Here is a 14,663-nt window from a genome sequence, read left to right as displayed (position 1 = left end):
AAAATACAGATGCACTGGTCTTTTAATAGTGCTTCAACTTTGGGCCCAACATCTTTTGACTCTCTTTCTACCAATGGGTCATTGTCTTCTTCCTATTAGAAAGCACAAAAGTCTTTCACACCTCCATCCTTTTGTCTTTCCTTTCACTACTCCTAGGCTACGCCAGAAGACCTTTATTCCTGATGCTTCAGGAAGGAATCCAAGTTCCCAGTGTCCCACATGCTAACTTGTGCTTCTTGCACAGGCTAACAGGTGGACCTTTTCTTCCCAGTGGAATCCATCGAAGAAGCGTACATCCTGAAGTGTAAATAGGAAGCCGGCTCTACAAGCTGACGCTGGAGATCTCTTCTGTAGTGATCTTATTCTTATCTGGAAAGGCTAGGGCCTCTTCTGTGTCATCTGACTAGCTGCACAGCAATTCTACCAGCTCTAGTCTTCAGCAGCCCATCCCAGGGCTTCTTAGAGTCCTATTGTAAAAACAGTCAAGGATTTCTCCCTCCACATCTTGGAGGAAAAGAAACACTCAGGGCTTATTTAGTCTAGAAAATATGCAAAAAGGAAAGACTCCTCACTCTTCTGGCAACTTAAATTCAACAAAGGCATTATGGCTTTTTAAAGATAGAGTTTGAAAATATTAATAAATGTCATCATTGGAGACAGGCTCATTTTCCAATCCTTGCATATTATTTATTACTATGTAAATTAGCAGCTGATTATTAAGACTTTTTTACTTTGATTGCTATGCAAGTTTGCAAGTGAGTATTGTGTGAGCTCCTAGAGTGCAGAGGAAGCCCAGCCTAAAATCCCCATGCAAGCAGAGATGGAGCGATGCAGCCACACACCAAGGAACGTCAAGGAATGCCAGGCCAGAAGCTAGAAGAGGAGAGGATTCTCCTGCAGAGTCTTTGGGGGTCCATGCTCCTGCTGACACTGGGATTTTGGATTTCTAGCCCCCACAACTGTGAGAGAATAAATGTCTGTTGATTTAGGCCATCAGGTTTGTGGTAACTGATTATAGCAGTCGCAGTAAACTAATGCATATGTGGGTGTTGGGAAGTGGAGTGCTGCTATAGCAAATTCCTAAAATGTGGAAGTAGCTTTGGAATTGGTTAAGGGATAGAGGCTGGAAGAATTTTGAGAAGTATGATAGAAAATTTCTCAATTGCCTTAAAGAGTTGTTGGTAGAAATATGAATACTAAAGGCACTTCTGAGAGGGCTCAGAAGGAAATGAGAAGCACATTACTGGAAACCAGTGGAAAGGTGATCCTTGTGCAATGATGGCAGAAGACCTGGATGAATGTTGTCCTACAGTTGTGTGGAAAGCAGAACCTGTAAGTGATGAACTTGGCTAATTAGAGATTTCCAAGCAAAGAGCTGAAGAAGCAGCTGGGTTTCTTCTTGCTGCTCAGAGTAAAATGCAAGAAGAAAAAGATAAATTGAGGAAGGAACTGCTAAGCAAAAAGGAACCAATACTTGATGACTTGGGAATTCCTGAGCCTATCTAGATTGCAAAATATGCTGAAGTTAGTAGATTTACTGTTAGGAAAGTGCACTCTGGAGAGAAAGCCAAGAGTGTGGCTGGACAGCTTTTGGCTAGTGCTGAAGAAATTCGGCATGTGACTCATGGATCCACCCAATAGGGTGGATAGAGATGGGGTTATCCAAGAAATGTCTGTGGAGGACCCTTTTGTCTAATGGTGTAAATTCTCATGACACACTCAGGAGCCCCAGGAGGGTTTTGAGAATGTTCTACCAGCATAAACACTGCCAGCTTGAACTGAAAGGGAAAGAGACAAGAAAAGATGAAATGAAAAAGTTGTCAGACTCCCCAAATTCTACATACAAGAAACAGGCACTACTCAGCTGCAAACATGTGCTGCTCTTCAGAAAAAGGAAGGGTCACCCAAAGGCAGAGCCTTGGGCACAGAGAGCAGAGTCTCAGCCAGACAGGATTGTTCTCAGGACTTGAAACCTAATAGAACTTGCCCTGCTGGGTTTCAGAATTGCTTGATGGTGACCACTCTTCTCCTTACATTTGCTTCCTTTGGGAATGGAAATGTCTGTAACTGTTATACTATGCTTGGGTCCTACCATTGCATTTCAGAAGCAGATAAATTGACTCACAGATGTGAAAGCACATGACTATTTAGGAATAGAGTGTATACCAGGGTAGGTTACAAGGTAGAATAGAAAGAAAGGGAGTGATGGAGAAAAGACCGTAGCGAAGTTGAGTTTCCAATGAATTTAGATTTTTTTTGCAATCTTTTCCAGTGGAAATAATCTCTTCTTTTCCTGTTTCCCCTTAACAGATTTTATGTTATTTTCTATTCTGTTTGTGTGAAGTTATTTGCTTATCTTACCTATTCTGAAGAATATAAGCCCTCAATAGGAGAATCTATTATTAATTTCTGGATCTTCATTGTATTTCACACAGTTCTGTAAACTCGGTCAAAGGAAAGGCATTGCTTGCTTTGGATTGGAGTCATCTCTTAAGAGCTTTTGAACAATAGAGACAGTGCTCTTGCAAATTCCCCTAAAATACATATGACCTCAGGGGATGTTTCTGCTAATGAAAAAGCAAATTCCAACTGATTGATTCAAGAAGAACTGCAGTCCAAGGCAAGGAGGAATGGCAGCCATGTCTCAAAAATGCTAACCTAGGGTTACAGACATCTGAGCATGTCATCTACTGATCACATCCTAAAAGAAACCTGAAGTTTCCAGCAGTTACAAAAATCTATCTCATTGTGGGGAAAGATTCGTTTTTGTAATGCTTTAAAAGGTTTACTGGGAATAATAAGGTTAAATATAACTAAAACTGAATGTAAGTGTGGTTTGGCAATTCACATGCAGAAATAACACCGAATCAACAATAGCATATCTCACTGCTGACTCTTATGTAATGCTGACAAAGCAGCAGGTGACAATGATTTTTAGAACTGACTCAGCAGAAGATGCTGAACTTTTAGGCCCTGACAACACATCTCAGGTAAGATGGCTGTGTGCCAGAAGTGTAATCCTTTATAGGAAATGTTTTTTCTCAGCCCTTCCAAATTTCAGCCCACCCAGGCCATTTGAGGTAACCAAGGTGTTACTTGCCATGAAAATGAAATGTAAAGTAGCCAAATTCAAAACAATGAGGAGTAAATCATGTGGTGCTTTCTCGGAGAGAGTACTGAAGGCGCTTTGTAGAAGGTCTTAGGAATTATCAAAACCTTCATTTTGTAGTCCTGCACAAAGAATCTCCAAGGTGCTTATTCTCAATCCCAGCTTTCAGATGAGAACTTCAAGGCTCAGAGAGATTAGGCAACTGGCTCAAAGTCACTCTCCAATAAAGGCAGATAAATCTTTGTCTATGTGGTTCAGTCATCTTAAGGATATCCTTTTGGACCCTTCTTTCCTTGCCCACTTTCGTTATGTTTTCTGATTCTTGGCCAGTCATTCAAACAACAAAGAATAGAAAAAACATTTGATTTTTAACTGAAGTTTTCAATTTCTATCTTAACATTTAGGACCAAGCAGATGCAATCTTACCATTATTTTAATCCAACTATAGCATTCTGGTAATAAGAAATTTATCTTTCCCCACATTCTCAGTTAATATTTAAATTGTGCTTGTAACAAGTAAGGTCTGGGCAGTGTTCCCACAGAGAAAAACTACGCCGAGAATTTCATTCCTTTGCTATAGGCATACCATATTCTTGAAATATCAGAGCAGCCAACATGAATTCATTTTTCCTTCTAAATATCAGCAGCAAACATCTTACTTGATTTCTCTACAGTACCAAAATCTGTTGACAGCTCCTTTCTCGAAATGCTTTCGAGACAGAGCCCCTACCTTTAGGGGTCTCGTCTCTAAATTTTTGAGTTCTCAGAGCTTGATCCTTGATATTCTCCTATAAATAGACCAGAAGATCTCATCCATTCCCAAGGCCGGGGTTGCCATGTACTTCTAAACTTTTATTTTTAAGCCTGTCTTCTAGACTCCAGACACGTGAAAGCAACTGCCCCCTCCATGTTTCCTCACAGATGTCCCACAGATATTTAACCTATACAAATCCTCAATTTTTTAGTTATGTCCCCAGATGGCTTCAGCTCCATCATTTCACTTTCCACCCTGAAGCTCCTGACGGCAATCCAGGGGTCCTCCCCATTTCACTCATCCCCAAATCCAATCGAGCACCATATTCCCAATTTAAAAGACTTAGGAACTAGCCAGAGCTTATTTTTCTCACTTAAAAAGATCCGGATGTAGACAACTATTGGCATCGAGTCAACGGCGTGGTAGCGACCAGGACGAGGGTCACTCGCTCACGTTAGCTCATTGCTGCAAGGCGGCCATCCCCGCTCTGGCCATCTCATGTCTTTTACAAGCAGGAATAAGGAGGAAAGACACCACCAGCTTCTCTGTAAATTTTATCAGCAGACTTGTGCTCCTCCCAGCCTGCTGCAAGGAAGCCACACCCAGGCAGCAAAGGGGAAAGTATCCCAGTCTATGGACCAGATGGAAAGTATCCCAGATGGAAAGTATCCCAGATGGAAAAGCCTGGGGGCAGAGGTCAGATCTGCACCAGAACGATGGCCTGCTTTATCTCCCTTTGGAAAGGTCTGGTTTTCCTCACTCCACAGAGGCACTCTTTACCCTTCTCTCCCCATTCCCTGTCCTTGGAGTCTGACCCCCAGGGCCCATCCAGTGGAAGCACCAGCAGGATCCCTGAGAGCAGCCAGAGAGAGAAGTCTGGGTGTTTATTCCCCCCGCTCCCTCCATGCCAGGCCTGGGCTAAACCCCACTGCTTTTCTCCACCTAAAGCTTTGGTTTCTGCCAGGCAGTCGTCTCCTGCAGCCACTCTCAGGACAAGGAGTGGTGCTGGCATGCACTGCCCGTTTCTAGCTCTGAAACATTTTAGCATCGCTTGTTGCATTCTTTCGATAGTGCCCTCACCTTTGCAAAAAGCCCCTTCATCAAACCCTCTTCAACCACCCTTTTGAGAGCGCCATCTGTTTCCTGCCCGATACAGTAATCCGTGCTGCAACATCACCTTACTCATGTTGTCGATGATGACACCACACACACACGATGGCACAGGAGATCCGGCTGAACGTGTGGGAAAGAGGGCAGCAGGTTGCCTTCCTTGTTAATGAGAGCAGTGCCATCCAGACAACGAACCTAAAGAAATACTCCCAAAGTTCCCTTTGCTCCCACCAAGCTCTGCACTTCCATGGAATCGACAGACAATACATCCTCCCAGTAACATCTCCTCCACTCAAAAAACATGAACTCTCAGACTTTCTGATTCATCCAGACAGCACCTCATCACACTGGCTTGCAGATAGGAGAGGAAGGAAAACGGGATTTAGGATAGTGTGGGTAGCCACGGATGCAGCCAGAAGCATTGTGGCTGGAGCACAGCGCTCCTGAAGCTCGCTTTCCCCTCTATGGAGCAAAGAAACATCTTGAATGTGTGTGTCTAGAAGAAAGGGGCTTTCCTTCCAACTCCTTGGGAGTTAGACAGTACTTCTTTGGAAGCGCACCCATTGCAAAATGTCCTGGAGTTTTTACGACACCCCTTTCTACTCCTTGCCACCCTCCCTCTGCTTGTGGGTTGTCTCCAGACTGTGGCTTCTTTATTCTTCACGTCCTCTAACCCTCTCCTGTGGGGAAGGAGGGCTTGCTCCCTGCCTTCCAGATCTTCCTGTGCTCCAGATAAGGTGCTGGAGATAGGGGAGACAGGGAATGGGGGTCCGTTTTGCACAGTGTTGGGGTTTTTCCACACAGACTACCACTGCCAACCGTCAATTTGGTCTGGATTGTCTGTTTTTGTTCTTCCAAGTGATTTGTATGTTACCGTTAGCACCTTCATTTAGCAGGAAATAATAACAAGCACAATTCTGGAATCTCAATGCCCCATTTACTGGTTGCTGTGCACCAGCTCTTCCCTATCTCTCATGTACCCCCCACCCCAACCAAAGTTTTAGACTTTAATGTCAAAGTTCATGTCTTTGGATTATCCTAGATACAGCAGTATATGGGGTTTTTTTTTAGGTGGGGGAGGGGAAGGGGTGTTTGAAGATAAACTAATTCCTTGGGAATAATATAAATGTTGTAATGCAAATTTTATAAAACACAATTATTGTAAAAACATTTTCATAGGTCTCTCTGGCAATGAATAAATAAATTATATTTCCTTAAGGCCTTTATTAGTATTTTGATGAAAATTTCAAGGTATAGTTCTGACAGTCACAATAAGGAAATACATGAGACCAATTATACTGTTACACTCTTGTAGTATCTTTGATTTAATTTAAATTACTCATAACCACAAAAGTAGAAAACTTAAATGCTCTTGTAGGCTGAAGAACAGTTTTTAAAAAGGGAAAGGACTTTTGAGTGCTTTTCCTGAAAAAGCAGGGTTATCTCTCAGTGAGTGTAACAGATGCTCAGAAAGGACATGACTTTTCATCTTTTAACTTTTCTCGTGATTCATTTGCCGTCAGACAGATCAAGGGATATTAGAACTTTTGTGGAGTTGGAAAAAATTGTCGAACATACTTTATCAACCCTCTCATTTTATGATAAAGAAAGAGAGGGACTGGGGGGTCAACTGCTTGACTCTGGCTGTGCAGTGTGGGTGCAGGGATCAAAGCCGGGGACAGGCTGGCTCAGCCCAGCCCAGCGGTGAGTCTTAGACACACAACCATGAATCGCTTTCCATAGCCCAGTGCCTCCCCTCCGTCTGTATCCCCACGTAGCCTAGGGAGAAGGAGAGGGGTGGGGGGCCAGGGCAGATACCACAGGGGTGGGGGGATGGTACAGGGCAAAGGGACAAGAGCCACAGAACACACAAGAAACATCATCCCACAGAGTCCATATTACTTGAAGATGTGGGAGAAATTTTATTTTTATATTAAAGCAAATTTGAATACAAAATGGTGATGGGGAAAACATCTGCTTGGCCTTTTAAGATTAAATCAAGACTTCAAAGAAATGTGGGATTGAACTGGACAGCTTCTGCTTGCCCGGATTTTCAGCCACCTCTGCTTTAGGGGTGCTTTGGTGCCCTTTTTTACCTCAAATTCTTCACACTTGAGTTGTTGTGATAATACTCCTCACCCTTTGCTGAATCCTTCCTGCACTGAAATTTAGGTCATGTTTTTATTTAAATTGACTTACTATTTTTGCATAATCTGATTCTAAATGATCTTTTAATGTGTTAACTATATGTTTTTCCTAATGTACCTTAAAGTGTAAAAATATTTAAAATGTCACTGTACCTCTGTCTGTGTCCTCTTGGCTCCAGTAATTGTCGATATATGCACTGCTCATAGACAAATCCGGTTTTGTCTCTCAGCCATAAGAGGGTCCCCAAATGAAAATCTGTAGTTTGATACATTAGTTTTGGTGTTAAGGTATTATTAATAAAACTCTATGTCCAACCAGTGTCAAGCCCAACCTCAACTGGAAATTTCATTGCTTTATATTGTTTTTAAAAACAAAGTTTTATTTATATAAATTAGAGTATCAATACTTTTGAGGGGAGATTGTAAATAATCCCTAAGATTTAGATATACATGTCTGAGATTAAATACCCTGCACACCCAATAAACTGTGAGATCTTCAAGGGTAAGGGTTTTCTTATTCTTGTATCCCCAGAACCTAGTGCAGTTTCTGGAACGTGCCAAATGCATGATAACTATTTTTTTTTTTTGATAACTATTTTTTGAAAATATATATCATTACGTTAATTTGAAAGCTCAAGATAAACAATTACTTTGCCTTGGTGCCCAGATACGTAGCCAAATTCAAACTGCTAAAGCGAAATGATAATGGGTCATCACACACATAGTACTTGGCTCTCCATAGCATGCTTTCATTTCATTTAACAATTAAAAGAATTTTAAAAGTAAACTGGAATAACTCAGAATTGTAAGTTAGATTGCAAAGAATAATAATTATTATTAAATCCACACTTGACATCAAATGAACAGGTGTTTTGACATCTTAAATGATAATCATATTGCAAATCAACCATACAGTAACCCAAACTGCTGCTAATGTCCTGAAATTTCAGATTGACTTTTCTGTACCTTGTGTTCATTTTCATATAATATTGTCTTGCTTTGAGTATATAAAACCATGGATCACACAGATTAAATATTTTCCAACAAATCTGAAAACAACTTGTTGGTCATACAAAGGAAGGTTCACATTTCAACTTAACTATTCAATTTTTCCAAGTATCTATCTCTTCCAGGAGTATTTCTGCAGGCTGTTTGACATAAACTAATTTGTTACAGTATTAAATGATACTGAAATATAACAAATTTATTTGATGTTTGGAATGAAATTTGAATGAAAATAGAAAGTGAACCAAGACTAAATGGTCATATCATCTGTATTTTTTCAGTTTATTCAAGTGATAGGTGATATATAAGCAAAATTATATAGTTAACCTAAAATAATAACAGTAAAACTGAAACCAAATATAATTGCAGTTACCACTTATTGAGTGGTTGCTATGTGTCAGGTAGTGGCCTAAGCACTATACTATACGTGCATTTCTAATTTTGACTACCCAAGTGCATAAATTAAGTGCCAATTTTATCTCCACTTTACCGAGACCTAACGAAGCTAAATAACTCATCCATGTTCACTCAGCCTTTATGTGGTATAATCAGAAATACTAAATAGAATTTTCCAGGCTGAATGATATCAAATAGAAACACAGTCCTGCAGGAAATAATGAAGAACATTGAAAATAGTAATTATGTGGGTAAAACTAAACTAATATTGACTGTATAAAATAACAATATTGTGAGGTTCAATACATATGGATTTAAAATGTGGAACAGCAATAATGCTAAATGTGAAAAGGAGATAAATGGTGTTAAAGGATTCTAAAAAGCTTGCATTGTCCAAGAAAAACTAAAAGTACAAATTTACCTAAGACTTTAAAAATCAAGAATGCATGCTTTCATTTCATTTAACAATTAATAGAATTTTAAAAGTAAATTGTATAACTAAAAAGTGAATAGAGGGGTGAAATGATTAAGCAAAAAATAAAAGCAGGTGGAACAAAAATAAAACAAATAAGTAAAAGATTTAAAGCCAAATATAGTAGTAATTACACTAATTATAAACTGACTAAATTCTCCAACATGAAGACAAAGATTATCAAATTGTATTTTTAAAATATCTATCTGTTACTTATGCGCACATGTTAAATATAAGGACATATAAAGGATGAAAGTAAAGAATAGACAAATATATTACATCATGAAAAAATAACCAAAAGAATGCTATTGTAGTTATACTAACATCAGAAAGCTTAGACTTGGCCAAAAAGTAGTACCAGAGATAAAGGGGGAAATGTTATAAAAATAGAAGAGGAAATCATAATTTAAAATTTGTATGCTACTAACAACATAATTCCAAACTGTATAAAATAAATATTGGCAGAATTAAGAGGAAAAAAGGCAAATCCAACATCATAGGGAACAATTTTAACATATCTCTCCCAGTGATTGAAAGAACAAAAAGAAAACCATTACTAAGGATAGAGAAGATTCGAACCAAAATTTCCAAAGTTAAACTAATCGATCATTTGCATCCATCATCTACAGAATTCAAATTTTTGGAGTACACATGGCATATTTACAGAAGAGAGAGAGAGAAAGAAAGAAAGAAAGAAAGAAAGAAAGAGAGGGAGGAAGGAAGGTAGGAAGGTAGGAAGGAAGGAAGGAAGGAAGGAAGGGAATAGAATAGGATAGGCTGGGCCATAAAGCACATCTCAATAAATATCAAAGTTTAAAATCATTATCTGAACCCACTGGAATTAATCTAGAAACCAATTTAAAAAGAAATAAATGGAAAATTAGTAAGTGTTTGTATATTAAGCAATTCAAAACTGAATGACCTATGAGTCAAAGAGGAAATCACAATGAAGATTACAAATATTTTAATTTAAATAATATTTAAAATATAGCATATCAAAAATGTAATGCCTTATATAGAGAAACTTTTGTAGCCTTAAATATATATTTTTTTAGAAAAGAAGATAAGCTGAAAATCAAGTACTTCAGAATCCATCACAAGAAGTTAAAAAAAAAAGGATGGCAAATTAAATTTTTAAAAGTTGAAGGAATGAAATAAATATAAAGATAGGCATTAATAAATTAGGAAATGTACAATAGGAAAATCAATAAAGTCAATAGTCAATTCTATAAGAGATTAACAGTAGATAAACCTCTAGCAAGTATGATTGGAGAAAAAAGGTATAATTTGTCAAGAATAGACATGAAGAAGGTGATATCATTAGATTTCCATCACCAATTAAAAGGATAATAAATGGATACCGCACATAATTTATGTCAACGAATTTGAACATTTAGATGAAATAGACGAAATCATTGAATAATACACTTTAATAAAGCCAAATCAAGAAAAAATAAGATATCTGAATAGTTTCATATGTGTCAAATAATTGAATCCATACTTTAAAACCTTTAAAGCCTATAAAAAAAAGTTCTAAATTTGAGGATTAGGAAGATTCACTGATGATTTTTACCAAATATTTAAGAAATAATACCAATATTGCACAAATTCTTCCAAAGAGTAGGGAAAAAGGAATATTTTCTAACCCAATTTATAAGGCTATCATAATCCTAATACCAAAAACTATCAATACTATTACAAGAAAGGAAAATTTCAGACTAATATCATTCATGAACAAAATTGAAAAAACTCTGAATGAGATAATAGCAAATCATATTCAATGATATAAGATAGGAAAATACATCCTGATCAAGTAAAGTTTATTGTATGAATGTAAAGCTGGTTTAATATTAGAAACTTAATGAATTTAATTCATCACATTAAACTAAAGAAGAAAAAGAAATGAGCATCTCAACAGATGGAGAAAAATCATTAGTAAAATTATATCTCTTTCCAAGATAAAATTCCTTACCAAAGTAGGAACAGAAAGGGAGTTCCTTAATCTGATCAAGGGTATTTACAAAAAAACCTACACCTAAGTTCAGGTAAAAGGTGAAATACTGAATGATTCCCCTCTGAACTCAGCAAATAATAAGGATGCCAATATTATACTTGCGTACCTAGCCCATGGAATAAGGCAAGAAAAATAAATCAACTTTATAAAGATTGGAAAGGAAAAATTAAAATGGCATTCTTGTAAATATAAAATAGATATATATATATATAACTGAAAGGACACTACAAATAAACTGTAAGAATTAATAAATGAATTTAACATCTCAAAATATAACATCACAATGCAAAAATCAACTATGTCTTTATATATTATCAATAAATAATTGGAAAATTAACTTGAAAACCAACACTAATTACAACAGCATCTGAAACCTTAAAAATTGGGAAAAAAATATAACTAAAGAGCATTAAACTTTTTCACTGAACACTACAAACATTGTTAAAACAAATAATGAGACCTGAGAAATTCAGGGAAATACTTCTGAAGATTGTCTTAAGAAATTCATTCTCCCCAAACTGATACATAGTTTAAATGCAATCTAATTAAAATCTCAGGAGGCTACTTTCGTGCATATTGTCAAATTGATTTTAAAAATATATGTGGAAATGTAAATGACCTAGAAAAGCCTAGGCAATTTTGAAGATAAAAAGGACAAAACTAGAGGACTTAATATGACATGAAGACTTTTCATAAATCTACAAATAAGTCATTGTATTCTTGGAAGTAGGGATCAATAAAGAGACCAATGGAATGGGGAAAAAAAAAACAAATATAGAGTCATGCGATATACAACAACAGTGCCACTGCAATTCAGTGAAGAATGATTGACATTTTCAATAAGTGGTACTGGGTCAACTGGATATTCATATGGAGAAAAAAACCTTAATGTCTACCTCACATTATGCACAAAAAATAATGTAAGATGGATAATAGACTTTGATTTTATAAAGTCAAACAATAAAATTTCTAGAAGACAATGAGACATCTTCAAGACTTTAGGGTAGGCAAAAATTTCTGAAACAAAATACAAAAAATGCTAACAATATAAAAAAGATATATAAATATATAAATGGTCTTCATTAAAATCAAGAACTTTTTTCATTAAATAGAAGGGCAAGCCAAAGAATGGGCAATATATGCATCTACGAAAGAACTCACCAACAGTATATAAAAATCTCTGAAAGAGATCCTCTGTATTTCTTCCTCTGATTGTTGGTGGGAAGCAGAGGTCTCAGCTTCTGTTGAGAATAGCCGCTGTGCATCTATTTTGCCTCACGGGGCACCATGATCTTTAAATCTCCACAACTTCCAGCAGTTGAAGCTTACTGGGTAGTCCTCTGGTCTTGCCAGTCCATGCAGTAATTATGGGTCTCCGGCTTCTGGAGGGCAAGTGCCACCACGTGGCCTCTGCTGCTTCGGGACCTCTTTACCCCATCACCAAAAGCAAGCTTAGCTCTCACTGCCTTTCCCACCATCTCAGGCCTGCAGAGGGGAGCCTCCACTGAACTTATGGAAATAACCCTTGGCGACACTTTTGGCCCTACACAGTATCTACGTTCCAGCATGCCGAGATCCCTGAGCATTTCATCCCTTTCTGTGTCGTGTTTTACCTTCACTCGACAAAGCACACCCCTTTCTCCAGGCTTCTATGGCGCATACCAGTGTTGAGTCTTTCCTGCCCTCTGGGGTCCTTGCCAGGGTGTTAAAACCTGTCTCAAGACAGTGCCCCATGACTCCATGAGTTCTTGCTTGTCAAGTCTTCCTCTCCAGCCCCCTTACTCAAACATCCCCAGAGTCCAGTCCCAAGAGAACTTCCCCGGCTCCTGCTAGCACTTGCTAGCTGTCCTCACAGCTCCCTTGAGGGGCCATCTCTTCCTTCCCTTATCAGGTCCAGCACCCCTGACCCAGGTTGCACTGAGTTTTAACCTGCTTCTTGGCCTGGGATCCAGAGAGGTGGCGGGGTTGACTCCTGAGGTGGGCACCTGCCGCCCTGTTGGGGAGAGGTCTCTGCAGTGGCCTCCTCACTGGGGCAGTGTCAGCTCTTAGAAGGGAGGGGGCTCCTCTGTAAATGCTGTGGGGCCAGGGGAGACTGTGGAGGCACTTTCCCAAGGGGCATTCGTCCAGACACCCCTAACCCATAGTTCAGGATCCCAGGTTTCTTCTCTACTACAGGCCTAACCTTAGTGTAATTGGGCTCAGCATTTAAATGCATCCAAAGCTCCGCACCTTAAGTCCTAGGCTTGCTCCCCTGCTGTGCCTGCTATTCGACTGTGGACCTGAGGGCCCCTGGAGAGCTACCAAAGAGGCCCCAGGTCCTTCCCTGGCATTCAGTGCTCATGAGCCACCCTGGGTCCTGTGTCCTCCCTCTGCAGAACCCAACACAAATTGGTAATAACCAGCCAGCCCCACGACCACCCCCTGCAACGCCTTTTGAGTGCTGGAATCATGGAAGCAGGAGGGGGATCCTTCCACCAGGTGGTTCGCCCAGGTTACCACCAGGGAGATTTTCTACAGTGGTGCCCCCACCTTGTTCCAGAACTCTCTAGGCTGCACATACCACTCAGGGAGGGCCTGATTGCTTGCCAGGTGGTGAGTGAGCTCCTCCCCAAGCCCCATCTTATATCTGCTCTCCTGGTACCACCTGTGCCCATTAGGGTCCCCAGGGAAGATTTGGAATTATAAGAGGGGGTGAGGAGATGCCTGTGGAGGATGTGGGGGTGTGTGTGCATGGAAGTGAGGTGGGGGGGCTCACCTCCGGGCAGGTCAGACCCCTGGGGGTTGAGAGGGGTGCAGAGTATGCATTTGGGAGGAAGAGCCTCAGACTGCAGCTCTGAAAAGGTCTTGTCCACACCTGGAGGAGTCCCAGAGCTCAGATGACCCCGAGGGGCATCCTGCATGGGGCAGGAGTGGCGGGCTGCAGGCCCCGGCAGAGCCGCCTTGGCGGGGAGCAGCCCAAGGAGAGGGCTGTGTGGCACCGATGCAGGTGGGTCTGAGCTGCCACGGGGACGGGACAGGTGTGTGTGAGTCTATATCCTGAGCTAGGTGGCGGTCACACGGGTGTGTGCACTCCGGGCGGTTAACCCAGCAGGACCCTTAGGACCTGAGGACTTTGCATATTTGGTTGATACAAGTATGTGCTTGTGCAAATTTACTTTAAAAATGTCAAGTGTGGCATTCAGGCCACCCTTTTGAATACTTGTTCCTAAATGTCCCTTCCACACCAGCCCTAGGAGCAATCACAGGGAAGCTACAGGTAGTTTTGGTTTTCATTCGTATTGTTCTGAGAATTGCCTCATTCCTCCCAGCACACTCTGTGTGACCTCCACATGATGAGTTCTCTCTGCATACTATTTGAACTCCAGGATACTTGGAACTTCTAACATTCTTCAGTGTCTCGTTTTCTTCATGCATGGTTTTAGTCTACACTGAGCCACTGGGTTTAATGTGTTTTCCCAGGGTTTCTGCTTGGGCCTGAGGCCCGATTCCTCCCGGGATGGACGGAGAGCAGCTGAGATCTCAAGTCCTGCTGGGCACAAGCTGTCTCTGCTCAAGGGCCAGGAGGGAACTTGGAGCCGCAGGCTGGAGCGCTGGCCAAGCCGAGGTCCCGTCCTGTCGGTGGAGTCCCATCACCTGGAGCCCTGACAGCCAGCCCG

General features: G+C 40.2%; 1 long non-coding RNA gene across 3 annotated transcripts in view; it reads right to left on the bottom strand.

Annotated features, from left to right (window-relative positions):
- LOC119507112 overlaps positions 1 to 14,663 on the bottom strand; it is a 50,642-nt gene that overhangs the window by 21,093 nt on the left and 14,886 nt on the right. For 2 of the 3 annotated variants that reach the window (XR_005211140.1, XR_005211138.1), the window contains exon 2: positions 7,274 to 7,376. This is a non-coding gene — a long non-coding RNA (uncharacterized LOC119507112). Of the gene's footprint in view, positions 1 to 7,273; positions 7,377 to 12,168; positions 12,289 to 14,663 lie in introns of those variants that run through there. The other variant, XR_005211139.1, reaches the window with a different exon arrangement.

The sequence above is a fragment of the Choloepus didactylus genome, chromosome 12 (genome assembly GCF_015220235.1).
Source record: "Choloepus didactylus isolate mChoDid1 chromosome 12, mChoDid1.pri, whole genome shotgun sequence".
Classification (NCBI taxonomy): Eukaryota; Metazoa; Chordata; class Mammalia; order Pilosa; family Megalonychidae; genus Choloepus; species Choloepus didactylus.
Note: the sequence above shows the minus strand (reverse complement) of the source record. Positions and strands in the feature narration are given on the sequence as shown.